This window comes from Gossypium hirsutum, chromosome A12, assembly GCF_007990345.1.
Source record: "Gossypium hirsutum isolate 1008001.06 chromosome A12, Gossypium_hirsutum_v2.1, whole genome shotgun sequence".
Lineage (NCBI taxonomy): Eukaryota > Viridiplantae > Streptophyta > Magnoliopsida > Malvales > Malvaceae > Gossypium > Gossypium hirsutum.
Genome location: NC_053435.1, coordinates 8,287,365 through 8,306,257, shown reverse-complemented (window position 1 = coordinate 8,306,257; position 18,893 = coordinate 8,287,365). Strand labels below are relative to the sequence as shown.

The window sequence follows — 18,893 nt, the reverse complement described above, 5'->3', positions numbered from 1 at the left end:
CTATGGCGTCACTTCCTTGTCCCCTAAGTGGCACCACCTTGCCACTACACCACACTCCTTTTTGTGTCATCTTTTACCCCTTTACTCTTAAAAGCCCAAACGCCAATTGCATCACCTATTCATAAAATTAAAATTCCAAAGACTACCACAGATTAACTTAAGTTTGGGCCTTCCAAAGGCCCACTAACCTACTAAAATATATATTTTAACCAACCAGAACACACACAAATTTTAAAAATCACAGAAACAAAAAAAACCCGAAAATTGGGGCGTTACAAGAACAACAAAATCAATTGGGAATATAAATTTGTCAATCTTAACAAGTACGTTTTCAATGATACGCCTAGGAAATCTAATGGTTTTTTCTGCTAATTGAATGCTCATCCTAGTTTGTTTGGGTTTCCCAAGATCTAGTTATTTAAAAATTTTATAGGGCATGACGTTAATGCTTGCCCCTAAATCAGCCAATGCATTATTAATATCTAAGCTACCAATTAAAAAAGGAATCGTAAAACTCCCTGGATCTTTCACTTTGTTGGGTAGCTTATTCTGTAAAATGGCTGAGCAAACTGCGCTTAACTCCACATGTGACGCTTCATCCAACTTCTGTTTATTTGCTAGAAGCTCATTTAAAAATTTAACTACATTTGGCATCTGTGAAAGAGCTTCCATAAACGGTAAGTTAATATGTAATTTCTTTAATAATTTAAGGAATTTACCAAATTGTTCGTCTGTGTGGTCTTTCCTTGTCGCTCTAGGATATGACACACGAGGTTTGTACTCTTTACTTACCGGTTTTCGCTCACTGTGGTCCACCTCACCTTTATCTTTACTTACCACAATTCCTTGCCTCGGTTCTAGTTCAGGTTCAACTAACCCTTCTTCATCTCGAAAGGTAATCACATTAAGCTGTTCCCTTGGGTTAGATTCAGTATTACTCGGCAAGCTACCTTGTGGTTATTTAGAAATCAGTTTAGCAAGCTGGCCTATCTGAGTTTCGAGCCTTAGATTGACGCTTGTTGGTTCTTAAGTGCTGTCTCAGTATTCTGAAAACGAGTTTCTGACACCAAGATAAATTTCATTAGCATCTCTTCAAGGTTCGACTTCTTTTCCTGTTGGTAAGGTGGTTGTTGAACACCTAGGGGAGGTTGTGACCTTTGATTTCCCTAGCCACCCCATGAGAAGTTGGGAGAGTTCCTCCAATCTGCATTATAAGTGTTATTGTATGGGTTATTTTGAGGTCTAGCATTATTGTTACCCATATATTGAACTTGTTCCTCCTCGGTGCTAAGGTTGAAGGATTGATATTCTGTGTGTACTCTTCATCCATTTGAATCGCACCTCATCACTGGATGAACCTGTGAAGAACCAAGTAAACCATCAATTTTTCTATTCAAAAGTTCTACCTGATTAGAGAGCATAGTGACCGAATAGACGTTAAAAGGGCCGACCTCTTTCGTCGGCTTTGTCCTCATGACTTGCCACTGATAATTATTTAGTGACATCTTTTATACAAATTCATAAGCCTCTTCAGGTGTCTTATTATTGATAGTCCCACCAGCAGCTGCGTCAATCATCTGGCTAGTCGAAGGATTCAGGCCATTGTGAAAAGTTTGCACCTGTAGCCAAAGTGGTAACCCATGGTGAGGGCACCTTCTCAATAGATCCTTGTATCTCTCCCATGCATCATAGAGTGTTTCTAAATCCATCTACAAAAAAGAAGAAATATCATTCTTTAATTTATCTATTTTAGTTGGTGAAAAATATTTTAGTAAAAATTTTTTGGTCATTTGTTCCCAAGTAGTGATTGACCCTTGTGGTAACGAGTTCAACCACTGTTTAGCCTTATTCCTTAATGAAAAGGGAAACAACCGAAGGTGAATGACATCGTCAGAAATGCTATTGATTTTAAAAGTGTCGCAGAGTTCCAGAAAATTCACTAAATGAGTGTTTGGATCCTCATCCTACAAACCATCAAACTGAACAAACTATTGTATCATTTGAATCGTGTTAGGTTTCAGTTCAAAATTATTTGCAGCAATAGCAAGTCTAACTATACTCGATTCAGCTCCTGTTAAAGTATGTTTAGCATAATCATACATAGTATGAGGAGTAGGATCCTGATTTATAGGGTTCGCAACAGCCACAGGAGGTAGCGGATTATTATGATTATCAGCCATCTCCTCGGTTGTGGTTTGAATATCGTCCTCTTGCCCTTTCTCTATGTATCGTAGGCTTTGCCGTATCTCTCTTCGATTCCTCCGAGCTGTGCTTTCGATCTTACTATCAAAAAGTAGAGGTCCTGATAGGTTTCTTCTAGTCATAAACTATAAAAACCTGCCAGAAGTAAATAAAAGAAACTTTAGTGATATAAACAAAATTAAAATAAAAATTAAATTGCAATAAAATAAATGGCTAAAGTAATAAAAATTAAGCGTTCCTAATATCTTAGGTCCCTGGGAATGGTGCCAAAAACTTGATGTGCGTGATAAGTTTTATATTTATGATTGATCATACTTGAAAACTAACTATTATCACGATAAAGGCAAGCGCACCTATCGAACAGTAGTATAGCTTATAGCAGGATTGGAATGTCGAACCCACAGGAACTAAAAGTACCAGTATTAATCTTCTTTTTATTATTTAGCCTAAAGATAAGGGGATTTGCTTTTTCTAAACTAATTAACTAAACTAAGAATGCACAGGAAGTAAACTGGGGAAATACTTTTGGGGAAACTGATTGATTTAGACAATACCCAAGGAAGAATCTACCTAGACTTCACTTGTTATTTGACTCTGAACTAGACGATTTATTCACTTGACTTGATCCGTAAAAATCCCTATTTTATATTATTATCTCTCTTGAGATTAACAACTCCTAACCCTAGGTTGATTAATTGAAATCTCTTTCTAATTAAAACCCTTAATGTTGCATTAACTCGACTTATAGATTCCTTTATTAGGTTTGACCCTAATCTGACAGATTTATGTCATCCTATGTCTAGGGGTGCAATCAACTCCGCTTAATTATGCTAGATCTACTCTTAGACAGAGACTTTTTCTCCTCTGAATAAGCACATCAATACTTGAATCAATATCCTGAAATATTAAAGCAAGAATTAAGAACACATAATTAAGAGCAAATTAAGTATTTATCATATAATTCAGAAAATAGTAACAAGATCCGTCTTAGGTTTCATCCCCCTTAGGTATTTAGGGGATTTAGTTCATATGTGTAAAAGACAACATCTCAGAAGACTAATAACAAAACATAAAGAAACTCAAAAACCCCTGAAGGAAATTGAAGGGAGATATTCAGTCTTGAAGGAGAATCCAGCTTCTGAGATGGATCAATCGTCTTTCTTCGAGTAATTCCTTGCCTCCTACTCCGTGTGTTTGCCTCTAGGTGCTTTCCCCCCTTAGGTATTCTTCTAGGGTGTTTATATAGACTTTAAAATGCTTCAAAGCCCTAAAAATTAGCCTTTTTTTGAATAAAACTAGACTTGGGCCCGACAGGGACACACCCGTTTTACACATCCGTGTGGGGTGGCTTGGGCCATATTAAAGTCTGCTAAATAGACACAAGCGTGTGGTCTACCCTTGTGAGGAAGTCCAGGCTGTGTTGATTTCCAACATTGACCCATTTTTTTCGGTTTTGGCCCATTTCTCTCTCTTTTTGCAATCCTAGGCTCTCCTGAGTATAAAACATGAAATTAAAGGATTAGGAGCAACAAATCCATTAAAACGAAGGAGAAATCATTCATAAATATGTCAAGCATGGGGTAAAATTATGTATATATATACGGTTTATCAGAGGCCTTATATGTAACACCCCTAACTCCTATCCGTCGCTGGAATAGGGTTAAAGGCATTACTGAACATATCGAAACATTTCACAAATATTTCATAATCATCACAACATTAAAGTCACACAACAATACAAAGTCCCTTACATAGGTCAACGAGACCTTAAACATGCTTTAGAAAGTGGTCGGGACTAAACCGAGCTCATACAAAAAATTTCGAAACTTAAACATCTTTCAAAGTTATACAGGTCACACGCCCGTGTAAGCAGGCGGTGTGCCTCACACGACATTAGACACGCCAGTGTGTCTAGGCTGTGGAAAAACAGGGCCACATGACACGCCCGTGTGTTAGGCCGTGTGAAAATTAGGAAGGCTACTGACTTGGTTCACATGGCCAGTCTCATGTCCGTGTGTCTAGCCCGTGCTCAAAACTGACTTGGCCACACGGCTTAGTACACGCTTGTGTGTGCGACTGTGTGGTTTGCCCAGGCTCATTTCAAAATGGCCATTGAGCAACACGGCTGAGACACACGCCTGTGTCCCTGCTCGTGTAGGTAAAAATAGGCTATTTACAAAGCCAAATTGCACATCAAATTTTCAACCATTTCACAATCAAAATATTCAACATTCATGTCATATCATTATCAACCAATCTCATGTTTATAACACATAACAATTCATGTCATTCCATAATCCAAAAATATACCAAAACTTACTAAATTGACCATTTCTTTTGGCCAACCAAGAGCACATCATAATGGCACATTGCATCACATATCATATATCAAAATCAAATCATAAGTTGAAATAAAAACTAGCCATATCACATGGCATGATATATACATTACAAAATATATCCAAATTCTTTTAGCCTATACATGCCATACTTTTATATTCACAATGTCAAAAGGTACCAAAATAAGGTTCGATAGTGTGATGACGATCTTCGACGATCCCTGAACTCCCGGTAGCTGATGGTCTCTAAACAAACTAAAACTTTTGACTAAGGCAAGCGCACCTATCAAACAATAGTATAGTTATGGTGAGACCAGAAATATCGTATCCACAAGTACTAAAAGTACTAGTAGTTACTATCTTTTTATTATCTAGCCCAAGAATTAAAGGGATGTTTTTAAACTAAGATTAACTATTTAATTAACTAAAAATAGGACACAGATAAGAGTTGGAAAATACTTTTGGAAAATACTGAAATTGAAGGGTACGTCTTTCTCTAGAAAATTCGTTAAAGGATTAGCTATTTTAGAAAATTTTTTAATAAATCGTCTATAAAATCCAGCATGACCTAAAAAACTATGAATAGCCTTAACTGTATTAGGAGGGGTAATTTTTCAATAGTTTCAACCTTTACTTTATCAACCTCGATTCTCTTGTTAGAAATTTTGTGGCCTAACACAATCCCTTCACGAACCATGAAGTGACATTTTTCCCAATTCAGGACAAGATTTGTTTTTTCACATCTAGTCAAAACTTGTTTAAAATTTTTAAGGTAGAGGTGGACAGAATTACCGAATACCGAGAAGTCATCCATGAATACCTCCATAATGTCCTCCACGAGTTCATAAAAAATGGCTAACATGCATCGCTGGAAAGTAGCAGGAGCATTACATAATCCAAAAGGCATTCGTTGATAAGAAAACATACCGTATGGACATCTGAATGTCATTTTATCTTGGTCCTCAAGAGCTATTGGGATTTGGAAATAACCGGAGAGTCCATCTAGGAAGCAATAATACATATGTCCAGATAATCTTTTAAACATCTGATCAATGAATGGTAGGGGAAAGTGATCTTTTCTTGTGGCATCGTTCAATTTTCTATAGTCAATGTAGACTCTCCATCTTGTGACTGTTCATGTTGGAATTAATTCATTCTTCTCATAGGTCATGATAGTCATGCCTCTTTTCTTAGGAACAACTTGCACAGGACTCAACAAGGAATTGTCAGAGATAGGATAAATAATTCCAGCATCTAAAAGTTTAATTACCTCAGCTTTTACAACTTCTTTCATGTTAGGTTTCAATCGTCTTTTCGCTTGCACACAGGGTTTGAATTCATCTTCCATTAAGATTTTATGTGTGCAAAAAGAAGGGTTAATCCCTCTTATGTCAGAAATCTTCCAAGCTATGGCTCTTCTATGCTCCTTTAAAACTTTGAGTAACTCGTCTTTTTTGGTTGGCTGTAAATCTGAAGCAATAATGTCTGGTAATATGGAATTATCTCAAAGAAACACGTATTCCAAGTGATCTGGTAATTGCTTTAATTCTAATTTAGGTGGTTCTTCAACAGAGGGTTTTAATTTTAATTCATTGTTTACCTCAATACCCTCGTAGTTCTTCTGTCTCAATGAAGGTTCATTGGAATTTATTTCAGCTTTTATCTTACCTATCTCAGAATCATCATCATTTTCCTCCTCTCCTTGGACAAGTCACAGTTCCAACGCGTCCTTATGTATGATTTCCTATAAAGAGTCTTGAGTAGCATGATCAATAGAGTCAATAAAATAACATGAGTCATCCTATTCCTTAGAAAATCTCATAGCATCATAGATTTTGAATATAATCTCTTTGTCACCTACTCGAAACACAAGTTTACCATCACCTACATCAATAACAGCCCTAGCAGTGGCTAAAAATATACGACCTAAAATTAAAGGCACCTCGACATCTTCATCCATGTCAAGCACAACAAAATCAACAGGGAATATAAATTTATCTATTTTTACAAGTACTTTCTCTATAATACCTCTAGGATATTTAACAGATCTATCAGCTAGTTGAATACTCATCCTAGTGGGTTTTGGTTCCCCAAGACCAAGTTGTTTAAACATTTTATATGGCATCAAATTAATGCTAGCACCTAAATCAGCTAGTGCCTTCTCAACATTCAAACTACCAATTAAACAGGGAATAGTAAAACTTCCTGAATCTTTCAGTTTGGTTGGCAGTTTATTTTGGAGTATAGCTGAGCATTCCTCGTTGAGTTTCAATGTAGATAAATCCTCAAACTTCCTTTTATTTGTTAGAAGCTCCTTTAAAATTTTTGCATATGTAGGCATTTGCGAGATAGCTTCAACAAAAGGTAAATTAATATGTAATTGTTTAAAAAGTTTAAGGAATTTACTGAATTGTGCATCCATGCGGTCTTTCTTCAACTTTCCTGGGTATAGGATTGGTGGTTTATATTCCCTTAACACCGGTTTTTTATTGTCTTCAGGTTTTTCGTCCTCACTTTCTTTTTTGTCAACTTCTGGTTGCAGCTTTTTTTCAGATTCAACTAGCACCTTCCCATTCCTTAATGTACTACTTTCACATGCTCTTTTGAGTTAGGTTCAATATTATCAGGTCAGCTACCTGGTGGTCTCTTTGAAATCATCTTGGCTAGCTGTCCTATTTGATTCTCGAGTCCGTAAATTGATGCTTGTTGATTTTTAAGTGCGGTTTCAGTATTCTGAAAACGAGTTTTCGCTACTGAGATAAATTTTGTCACCATATCTTCAAGGTTCGGCTTTTTCTCTAGCTGGTACGGTTGTTGTTAGAAGCTTGGAGGAGGTGGTGGTCTTTGATTTCCTTGGCCTTCCCATGAAAAATTTGGGTGGTTCCTCCAACCTGCATTGTAAGTGTTACTATAAGTATTATTTTGAGGTTGAGGATTATTACCCATATAGTTCATTTGCTCATTCTCCATGGTAGGGCAGTATGATGGATAGTCTAAATTGCTTATTCCACCTCCACTTGCATCGCACTGCATTACTAGATGAACTTATGAGGAGCCAAGTAAACCATCAAATTTTCTAATCAAAAGTTCTACCTAATTAGAGAGCATAGTAACTGAATCGATGTTAAAAATGCCGGTTGCTTTTGTTGGCTTTGTCCTTATAACTTGCCACTGATAGTTATTCAGTGATATCTCTTCTATAAACTCATAAGCCTCTTCAGGTGTCTTACTATTAATAGTCCCACCAGCAGCTGCGTCAATCATCTGTCTAGTTAAGGGATTCAAACCGATGTGGAAAGTTTGAACTTGTAGCCAAAGGGGTAAACCATGGTGAGGGCACCTTCTTAATAGGTCCTTGTATCTCTCCTATGCATCATAAAGAGTTTCTAAATCCATCTGCACAAAAGAAGAAATATCATTCCTTAATTTAGCCATTTTAGCTGACAAAAAATATTTTAGCAAAAATTCTTCAGTCATTTGTTCCCAAGTGGTGATTGAACCTCATGGTAACGAGTTCAAACACTGTTTAGCTTTGTTCCTCAATGAGAATGGAAACAACCGAAGGTGTATAGCATCATCAAAAATGCCATTGATCTTAAAAGTGTCGCAGAATTCCATAAAATTTGTTAAATGAGTGTTTGGATCCTCGTCCTGCAAACCATCAAACTGAACAAACTGTTGTATCATTTGAATTGTGTTAGGTTTCAGTTCAAAATTATTTGCAGCAATAGTAGGTCTAACTATACTCGAATCAGCTCCTGTTAAAGTAGGTTTAGCATAATCATACGTAGTACGAGGAGCAGGATCCTGATTTACTGGGTTTGCATCAACCACTGGAGGTAACAGATTAATTTGATTATCAGCCATCTCCTCGGTTGTGGTTTGAATATCTTCCTCTTGCCATTCCTCTATGTATCGTAGGCTTCACCTTATCTCTCTTCGATTTCTGTGAGCTATGCTTTCGATCTCACTATCAAAAAGTAAGGGTCCTGACCGGTTTCTTCTAGTCATAAACTATAAAAACCTGCCAGAAGTAAATAAAAGAAAATTTAGTAATTTAAGAAAAAATAAAACTAAATTGCAATCAAAATAAAAATGGATAAAGTAATAAAAATTAAGCGTTCTCAATATCTTAGTCCCCGGCAACGGTGCCAAAAACTTGATGGTCGTGAAACTAATTAAAAATTCGACTTAAGGCAAGCGCACCTATCGAACAGTAGTATAGTAATGGTGAGACTGAAAATATCGTATCCACGAGGACTAAAAGTACTAGTAATTTCTATCTTTTTATTATCTAGCCTAAAATTTAAGAGAATGTTTTATCTATCTAATTATCTAATTAACTAAAGTAACGACAGAGATTAAAGTTGGAAAATACTTTTGAAAAACTGATTGAGAAGACAATACCCAAGAAAGAATCCACCTAGACTTCACTTATTACCTTTGACTTAGACGATTTATTCACTTGACTTATTCCGTAGAAATCCCTGATTTATGTTAATATCCCTTTCGAGACTAAAAACAACTGACTCTAGGTTGATTAATTGAAATCTCTTTCTAATTAAAACCCCTATTATCGCATTAACTCGATCTATGGATTCCTTATTAGATTTGACTCTAATCCGACTGATTTATGTTGTCCTATCTCTAGGATTGCATGCAACTCTACTTAATTATGAATGATATACTCTTAAACAGGGGCTTTTCCTCCACTGAATAAGCACATCAAAAACCTGAATTAATATCCTGGAATATTAAAGCAAGAATTAAGACTCACAATTAAGAATAAGAATAAGTATTTATCATATAAATCAAATAATAATAAGATTCGTCTTAAGTTTCATCTCCCTTAGGTATTTTAGGGAGTTTAGTTCATAATAATAATGGAAAACATCTCAAAGTATGGAAAACAATGAAACATAAGGAAACCCAAAGAACTTTTAGGAAATTGGATGGAAATCTTCAGTCCTAATGTGGATCCTGGCTCCGAGGTGATTCCGATGGCTATTCTCGAATATTTTCTACCTCCAACTCTACGTGTCCCCTCTAATCCTCTTCTAGGTAGTTTATATAGGCTTTAGAATGCTTCCAAACCCTCAAAAGTGGCCTTTTTAGAGTAGAACTAGACTTGGGCTCGACAGGGACACGGCCGTGTGCCACGCCAGTGTGCAAGTTCTCAAACCGTGTGCAATTCTAACATGGATTAATGTCGACATGGCCATGACACATGGGCATGTGGTTTACCCGTTTGGAAGTGCTTAGGCCGTGTGAAACATTGTTTTAAGCCCAATTTGTCCATTTTTGGCCCGTTTCTTGCTTTTTTTTTGCTATTCTAAGCTCTCTTGAGTGTAAAACATGAAATTAAAGGATTAGGAGCATCAAATTCACTTAAACGAAGGAAAAATCATTCGTAAATATGCCAAGCAGGGTAAAAATATGTATAAATTATGGTTTATCAATAATCATCTTACTAAACTAATCAACCATGATAGCAGAAAAATTAGTATGCTGAACTAACAGGGACAAATTAATGTACATATGAAAGATGTAAATAATAAAGAGATAACCAATCTATAAGACCATCAGAGTAATAAAAATTCCGAATGAAGAGAACACATAGCAAGAAGCATCATGACAAAATAATGAATTACCAATTAAGCTTCAAACCTCAAAACCCTATTTTTCCTTTTCCTTTTCTTTCTTTCTTTCTTTCCCCCACTTTCATTTCTTTCCCTATTCTATTATATTTACTTTATTTCTTTATTCCTTTTTATTTTATTTTATACTTTATTATATTATTATATTATATTTAGTAATAATTATTATTTATTTATATAATAAGTAAATACATATAAGTTTTTACAAATGTGAAAACATGTATATTACAAATGTACCATATTTTTACTATACACTTTTTTCTTTTTGGTTTATTTACTAATTTAGTCCTTTGTCTTTTCTTTATTCTACAATTCAATTTTTACCTTATATTCAATCTAGTCCTTCAACTAAATTAGCCTTAATTCTAGCTAATTCACTTAACCAAAAATCTAATTAACCACACTACTAGCTTCATAAATATTTATAATAATATTTACAAATTCATTTTGCAGAAATGATGACCCGAAAATTTAATTTTCCAATACCCGTAAATTTTGGGTTGTTACATTTCTCCCCCTTAATAAATTTCGTCCTCAAAATTTACCTAAAAAGAGATGGGGGTACTGTGATCTCATTGTATCCTCTGGTTCCCACGTTGCTTCTTCAATATTATGAGTTCTCCATAACACTTTTACTAAAGGAACTCGTTTATTACGTAATTCATTTACCTCACGTGCCAGTATTTTAACCTTTTCTTCTTCATATGATAAATCAGGTCGAATCTCTATATCTTCAGTTGAAATCACATGAAAAGGATCAGATCTGTATCTTCTAAACATTGAAATATGGAAAACATTATGAATCTTCTGTAATTTAGGAGGCAGAGTTAAACGATATGCTACCGGTCTAATTCTTTCTATAATCTCATACGGTCCAATGTATCATGGACTCAATTTGCCCTTTCGACCAAATCTCAAGATTTTCTTCCAATGAGAGACTTTAAGAAATACTTTGTCTCCAACTGAGTACTCTATGTCTCGACATTTCAGATCTGCATATGATTTTTGCATGTCAAAAGCTGCCTTTAATCTTTCTCGAATTTTTTTTTCTATTTCTTAAATCAACTCTGGACCAACCACTTTCCTTTCATGTAATTTTGTCCAACACGTTGGTGATCGACATCTCCAACCATATAAAGCTTCATACGGTGCCATTTGAATAATTGGTTGGAAACTATTATTATATACAAACTTAGCTAACGGTAAATAACGTTCCCAACATGATTCAAAATCAATCATACAAGCTCGGAGCATGTCTTCTAAAATCTGAATGACTCATTCTGACTGTCCATCAGTCTGTGGATGAAAAGCTGTACTAAAATAAAGTCGAGTACCAAGAGACTCATGCAACTATTTCCAGAACCTCGATGTAAACCGTGGATCCCGGTCGAAAATTATTGATACAAGAATACCATGTAGTCTCACAATTTCTTGAATATAAGTTTCTACCAACTTTTGAAGTGACCAATCCATTCTGACTGCTATAAAATGAGCTGACTTTGTGAGTCGATCAACAATTACCCACATAGCATTTTTCTTACTTGCTAACAATGGTAACCCAGTTACAAAGTCTATTGTGATACAGTCCCATTTTCATTTACGAATATTAATAGGCTAAAGTAATCTAGTCGGAACCTGATGCTCAGCTTTGACTCACTGACATGTCAAACATATAGCTACATATTCCATTATATATTTCTTCATACTTGGCCACCAATATAGTTCTCGTAAATCACGGTACATCTTTGTTCCTCTAGAATGTAATGCAAAAGAACTGTCATGTGCTTCTCGGGGTATTGACTCTTTCAATTCTGAAGTAGTTGGAATCCAAAACCGATTCTGATATCTTAAACAATCATGTTCATCAATACTAAAATTTTCTATCATACCATCCTGCACCATATCTCTCTTCTTCATTAACCTTTCATCTTCTAACTGTTCCATTCTGATTTGATCAAACATTATTGGTTTTACTCTCAATTCAGCCAAAAGACTTCCATCATCAACAATACTGAGCTGTGCAAACATTGCTCTCAATTCAGTTACAGCCTTCCTACTTAATGCGTCCGCTACCACATTAGCTTTTCCCGAATGATAGTTAATAACACAATCATAATCTTTTAAAAGTTTTATCCACCGACGCTGTCTCAAATTCAACTCTTTCTGTGACAGAAGATACTTGAGATTTTTATGATCAGTGTAGATATAACATTTCTCACCATATAGATAATGTCTCCAAATCTTTAGAGCAAAAATCATCACTGCTAATTCCAGATCATGAGTCAGATAATTACGTTCATATGGTTTCAATTGTCGCGAAGCATAAGCAATTACTTTTCCACTTTGCATCAGTACACACCCGAGACCATTTAAGGAAGCATCGATGTACACAAAAAATCTTTTCCCGACTTCGATAAAGTCAATACTGGTGCTTCTGTTAACACTTGCTTCAACGTTTCAGAACTTTTCTGACATTGTTCACTCCAAACAAATGGAACATTCTTTTGTAACAACTTTGTCATCGGTAAAGCTATCTTTGAAAATCCATTCACAAACCTTCGATAATATCCGGCCAAACCAAGGAAACTACATACCTTTGACACATTTCTGGTAACTTTCCATTGAATTATGGCTTCAATCTTCTTTGGATCTACTCTAATCCCGTCTGCTGATACTACATGACCAAGAAATACAACTTTTGTTAACCAAAACTCACACTTACTCAATTTTTAATACAATTGTTTCTCTCGCAATATTTGTAAAACAATTTGAAGATGTTGTTCATGTTCAGTTTCTGGCTTTGAATACACTAGAATATCATCAATAAAAACCACTACAAATTGATCCAAGTATGGCTGAAAAATCCAGTTCATAAGATCCATAAAAGCAGCCGGAGCATTTGTTAATCCCAATGGCATCACCAAAAATTCATAATGTCCATATCGTGTATAGAATGTTGTCTTCGGTACATCACTCTTCTTTACCTTTAGTTGATAATATCCCGACCTCAAATCAATTTTTGAAAATACAGAAGCTCCTTTTAGTTGATCAAATAGATCGTCAATACGAGGTAATAGGTATTTATTTTTAACAGTTACCTTGTTCAATTGTCGGTAACCAATACAAAACCGCATCGAACCATCTTTCTTTTTAACGAATAACACTGGAGCTCCCCACAGTGATGTACTAGGTCGTATAAAACCTCAGTCCAATAAATCTTGCAATTGTATCTTCAATTTTTTTAATTCAGTGGGTGACATACGATATGGAGGTATTGACACTGGATCTGTACCCGGGTATACTTCAATCACAAATTCAACTTCCCGATCATGAGGTAATCCAGGCAATTCTTCAGAAAACACATCAGGAAATTCACGTACAGTTCAGATTTTACTACACTGACTTTCAACTGAATCGGAATTAATAACATATGCTAAGAAAGCAGCACATCCTTGATTAAAAAGCTTACTAGCTTTAATTGTTGAAATAACACGAACTGTCCCACTGGTCTGAATACCATTTACTTCAATTCGATCACAACCTTCATTTTGAATAGTGAATTTTTTTTGTAACAGTCCAAAATTACTCCATGTTCTGATAGCCAATCCAAACCCATTATAACATCAAAGTCGCCAAATGACATAATCAACAAATCAATAGAAAAGATTTTATCCTGAATCATTAATGGACATCTTCGACATATCTGATTTACTAACATAGTTTCCCCAAATGGACTAGACACTTCTATCGTTGCTCTGGACAATTCAGGTTTTAAATTTTCCATCTCAACCAGTTTTGTATTAACATAGGAATGTGATCACTGCAGCAAAATTAACTTTTAGCGGCGTTTTTAAGGTCTTTAGCGACGCTTTTAAGCGCCGCTAAAACTATTTACGACGTTTTTACAAGCGCCGCAAAAAACGCCGCTATAGATAACGCCGCTAAATTTTGTGGCGTTTATTTAAAAAAACGCCGCTAAAGGGCATGACCTTTAGCGGCACTTTTCCCACAAACGTCGTTAAAGGTCATGACCTTTAGCGGCGCTTTTCCCTCAAACGCCGCTAAAGGTCATAAAATTTAAAAAAATAATAAAATATTATAAAGGTCATGAAAAATATAAAAAGTTTAAAATTCATTATCAAAATATTGAGAAGAATAATATCCATGATATAAATATAAAAATTTTCTATTAAAATTCATTATCAAATTAAATTTTCTATTAAAATTTTAACTTTAAAACTACATACAAAAATTAAAGAATTTAAATTTAAAGTTTAAAATAATAAATTAATAACACAATTAAAATCCAAAAGTTAAAACTCAAGTTATCTTAAATATTAAAATAAAAATAAAAATTTTGAATCAAAACTAAAATAAATAATAAAAATGAAATTAAATATAAAGATATCAATAAAATAAGGTATTATAATGAAATTACTTAAATGAAATAAAGACTTAAATCATAACCATGTAAAATGTAAGATTTGAATATCCATTCCCATGTGAAATATCAACATTGATTATTTAAATTGATTAAGCTGCTAATGAATATTCTATTTTCTAAGTCAAAATTACAATTCGTTTTTTTCTTCTTTCAACTCAAATAAAAATAAAAGGTTGAAAACAAAACAATTACATAAAAAATAGAATAATTAGTTGCCACGAGATTATTATTAAATATATGCAAATATGCAAGTAGACTATTACAAAACTAGGTGTAGTTTTTGATCAACTAATTAGTTGATCCTACTGCAGGTTCTATCTATAATCTGCTTAACTAACATACAAACATAAGGCACTCTAATACTTTTTTGCACATAAAATATCTGAAACTCACACCTGAATTCGAATTCAAAGCACATACGGTGTCAACTGCATGTTGATCAATATCATTCTTATTCGTTGCTGCAATGCCTCCCACATGCATTTGTAGAGGTAGGAGCCAACCATTATGTGCCTTCTGCAAATTGTTCTTGGACCGCAATCTAGTGTAGTTGGTTTTTCCTGTTCCATTTTCCACCAGTCAAAACATAAAAGAGCTATATTATGGTAACTCCATCAGCTTACACAGTAAATTATAGCTCGCATGTTTCAAAGGTATGATTCAATCAGTGGAGATTCTGGTAAAATAACAGTCGTTGAGAAGGCAAATTGATGATAAATTAGATAGGAGCAGAGAATATATACTATATTTTATCTGAACAAATGTTAATTTCTTCAAATATATTGGAATGAATAATGATTAATTTGCATCATCAACGCTAGTGAAAATCCATAAAGAAAAAAAATGATAGTTAGAATGTAGCATAAAATTAGCTTAATTCTGCTGGGAAAAATTAGACAACTGCATCCCAAACACCATCACTAGAGATAATCATCCTACCACTAGCAGTAGACAACTACAGAAAATAGGCTAGTTGGTAAAAGAAAAAAATTAATAACAATCAAGAAAATTTCTTCTAATTTTAGATAAAACACTAAATCGTTCAAGCAGACCCTTTTAAAGAAAACTGATTAAGAAAGAAAATTTCAAGTGCAAAAGCACTTCAACGTGCAAGTATAGGACACATGAGGATACGGATATGAAATTAATGGCTCTACTATGGAGTTAATAATCACAAATTCAGAAATGTTACTGGTTTGAAAGTTTGAGGAACTCCATTACAGCCAAGTACATATCCAATCTCTTAAAACAGTGGCACAAAGGAAAAAATTAACAAATAAAACTTATGCCAAGATAAACAAGGGTTGTTGAGTATTTCAATTTAAAATCTGTGGAAGACCAAAATGCAGCAGCTGATAAAAGTAAATCACATTTTAACGAGGCAAAGATAAAGCATAAGCAGTACCTCTCTTTCCTTGAGAATAAGCTGCACTTGTATTTTGAAACAGGTAGCAATGAAATAAGTTCTTGGGTGAGACCCCGACTTTGTGTTCCAACACTCTCCCCTAACTCAAGTAATTCCTAAAGAGATAAATGTAATCATGAATGATTAATAAAAAAAATAAAGAAACAATTCACAAAGGCTAAATTATTGTGTTCTAACCTAATAAAATTAAGCAACGATTTCAGCTAAGTCTAAGGATGAGTATGGACTGGTTTGGATTGGTTTTAAGGAATAATCACATCAAACCAAAATATTTTGGTTTCCGAAATTTTGAATTCAAATCAATCTAAATTATAACAAAAATCAAACAAGCAAATCAAAATATTTAAATGAGATTGTAAGGAACCTATAATGAATAAAGAGGATGACCATGGAACAGGACCAGTATATAAAATAAAGAAGATATAAATAATGTTTATATACAATGAAAATTATACTTGAACCAAAAAGTCGTAAATTAAAAAAAGTTTATATACTCAATTACTCATGAACAAGCATGAATCAATGGTGAAGCTTGGAGAGTACTGGTTTGAAAAAATGTCAAAAGATTTTTTAGTGTCAGCATATAGGAAAAAATGTCAATTGTTGTTAATTTATTCATGAATCCACTGATCTTTATTTACAAATAGAAGATTAGTAAGCTTGCAACATATATAACTCATAACCATACAATGATAAGAAAAGAAAATTTTGACTTCCTAGTTTCTCACAATAACTTCTCTTATATATTTCAATCTTTTAAATATCTTTGTGATTATTTTATGAATCAATTCGCATGTTTAATATAACATTAAGAATGAAAGCGGGTAGATATAACAAGACCTACCATTTTTGGACGTGTCCTGCCAATCCTTCACCCAAAATTTTCCCAGTCTAAATTTCTGGAATTTAGTAACATTAGGGGAATAAATGATAAACCCTCATAAGGAAGGTTGGTTTTAAGGGCTAAAATGGAAACGCGTAAGTTAAATATAAACACTTACTTGTAAATGACTCTTAACATGGTAAAGATTGAGTCCATCTAAATCCATCAGGTCCAGAATAGTCTTCGGTGTTGCTTCTAAAACTAAGATTTATGGTCAGTTCTATGGATAATTAATAGTTACTTTGCTTACCAGCAGCAACGGCAAAACCCCACAGTAACTTAAGAATTCAGTACTATTGAGAAAAATATATACACAGTTGAGTTTCAGAGACCAGAAAGCACAAGCCAAAGTTCAGTTCATGCATGAGGACTACCCGGTAACACATGTCATCCAAAATAGAAGAAACAAGCATGAAATTCTCTAGTAGCAACTTACGAAAGAGCCTGAACAGGATCCAATTTTAAATCACAAAAGAATATGGAAATTACATATAAGCAATTACACAAACAACGACCATAAAAGCAATAAACTAGTAGTTAAGAAGAGGTGAAAGGCTAGGTGGTTGTCATCTAACAATTAAGGCTAGGTGGTTCTTGTTATATCACCAATGGATCGTGAAAGTTTCATATGGGATGACTTCAGGTGGAATGGAATATAATGGAAGTAATGAAGTGTAGTTTTGAGGGTCAAGGTAAGAAGCAGGAAAAGTATAAGGCGACTCAAATGCATTCCAGTAGCATTCAAGACCATCTGCAGCAGCAAGCTGAGTCTCACTCTCAGCTTCAACTGTTTTTCTTTCATTCATTGGCACATCAGTTTGCCATTCGAAATATGAACTCAAAACCATGGTACGTAGCTATTGAAAATGCTGCAAAAAAAGAAAGAAAAGAAAGAAATTTATATTACAGGAGACCCAAAATAGCAAAAGATTATAGAAAATAAAAAAAAATGGTAAAAGAGAAGCTTAACATACCTGAAATAGAAGAAGAAAACTGTGAAAAATCAGTTTTAGTGCTTATCGACTACCTGTTGAGTTTGAGACAGAAAGATTTTTAGAAGACCAAACTTTATACAAAAAAAGAACTTAATCAAAGTTGTAGACACTCAATTTGCCCGGCCCATTTCAGTATTTAAAATAATAAACCCCCAAAAAACGAAGTCCAAGTTTAGTCCAGAATTAAAAATATAATTTGGCCCGATCGGAATGGCTCATTACTTGAAAAGATTTAAGGTCCATCTACAAGCTTGACTCATATGGAAATATAATCTTCAATGATATGTAATCTTAGATATGATACAATCTTAAATATGATTGCAATCTTAGATATGATACAATCTTAGATATGATTGCAATATTAGATATGATACAATCTTAGATATGATTGCAATCTTAGATATGATATACAATCTTAGAAGATATGATTTTGTAATCTTGGAGATTTAATTTGTAGATATCCTTTGATCTTAACCGTTGATGTAATTGATCTGTACCGTTGGATTTGGGGAGACTCAACTATAAATAGAGGCCTCTCCCTTCATTGTAAAACACTTGAGTTTTGGGAAGCAATAAGAATTCTTGAGAGCATTCACTCAAATTTCTTTCTCTCTTGCGTTCTTACTCTCTCTGGTTTGTTCTTATTTTATTCTTCGTCTATCTTAATTTTTCAACCTTTTTTAATTTCACCCCTTTTTTATATAATTTTAAACTTATTTTTAATTTATTATGTATATTATTTATTATATTATTTATATTTTCAAAATTTGTAAATTATTATTATATATTATATTTTAACTTATATATCTTATATATTTATTTATATTATACATTATTTTAAAAACTTACATTTTTATATTATATATTATAAATTATTTCATTTATTATTATTTTTATATACTATCATATATTATCTATTTTAAAATTCACTATTAAATATTATATTT

At 33.9% G+C, this 18,893-nt stretch overlaps 1 long non-coding RNA gene and 2 other non-coding genes across 3 annotated transcripts; 2 read left to right on the top strand and 1 right to left on the bottom strand.

The window, feature by feature from the left end:
• The first annotated feature begins 1,635 nt into the window (after window positions 1-1,635).
• Window positions 1,636-1,742, top strand: LOC121211649 (small nucleolar RNA R71). Its single transcript, XR_005906868.1, has one exon. It is a non-coding gene; the product is annotated as a small nucleolar RNA R71 (small nucleolar RNA).
• A 6,121-nt stretch (window positions 1,743-7,863) lies between these two features.
• On the top strand, window positions 7,864-7,970 carry LOC121211848 (small nucleolar RNA R71). Its single transcript, XR_005907066.1, has one exon. It is a non-coding gene; the product is annotated as a small nucleolar RNA R71 (small nucleolar RNA).
• Window positions 7,971-16,046: 8,076 nt separating this feature from the next.
• LOC107939217 (uncharacterized) lies at window positions 16,047-17,984 on the bottom strand. Its single transcript, XR_001695088.2, has 3 exons — window positions 17,926-17,984; window positions 17,070-17,146; window positions 16,047-16,163 (listed from the first exon to the last, which is right to left on the bottom strand). It is a non-coding gene; the product is annotated as an uncharacterized lncRNA (long non-coding RNA).
• Between the last annotated feature and the right edge of the window lie 909 nt (window positions 17,985-18,893).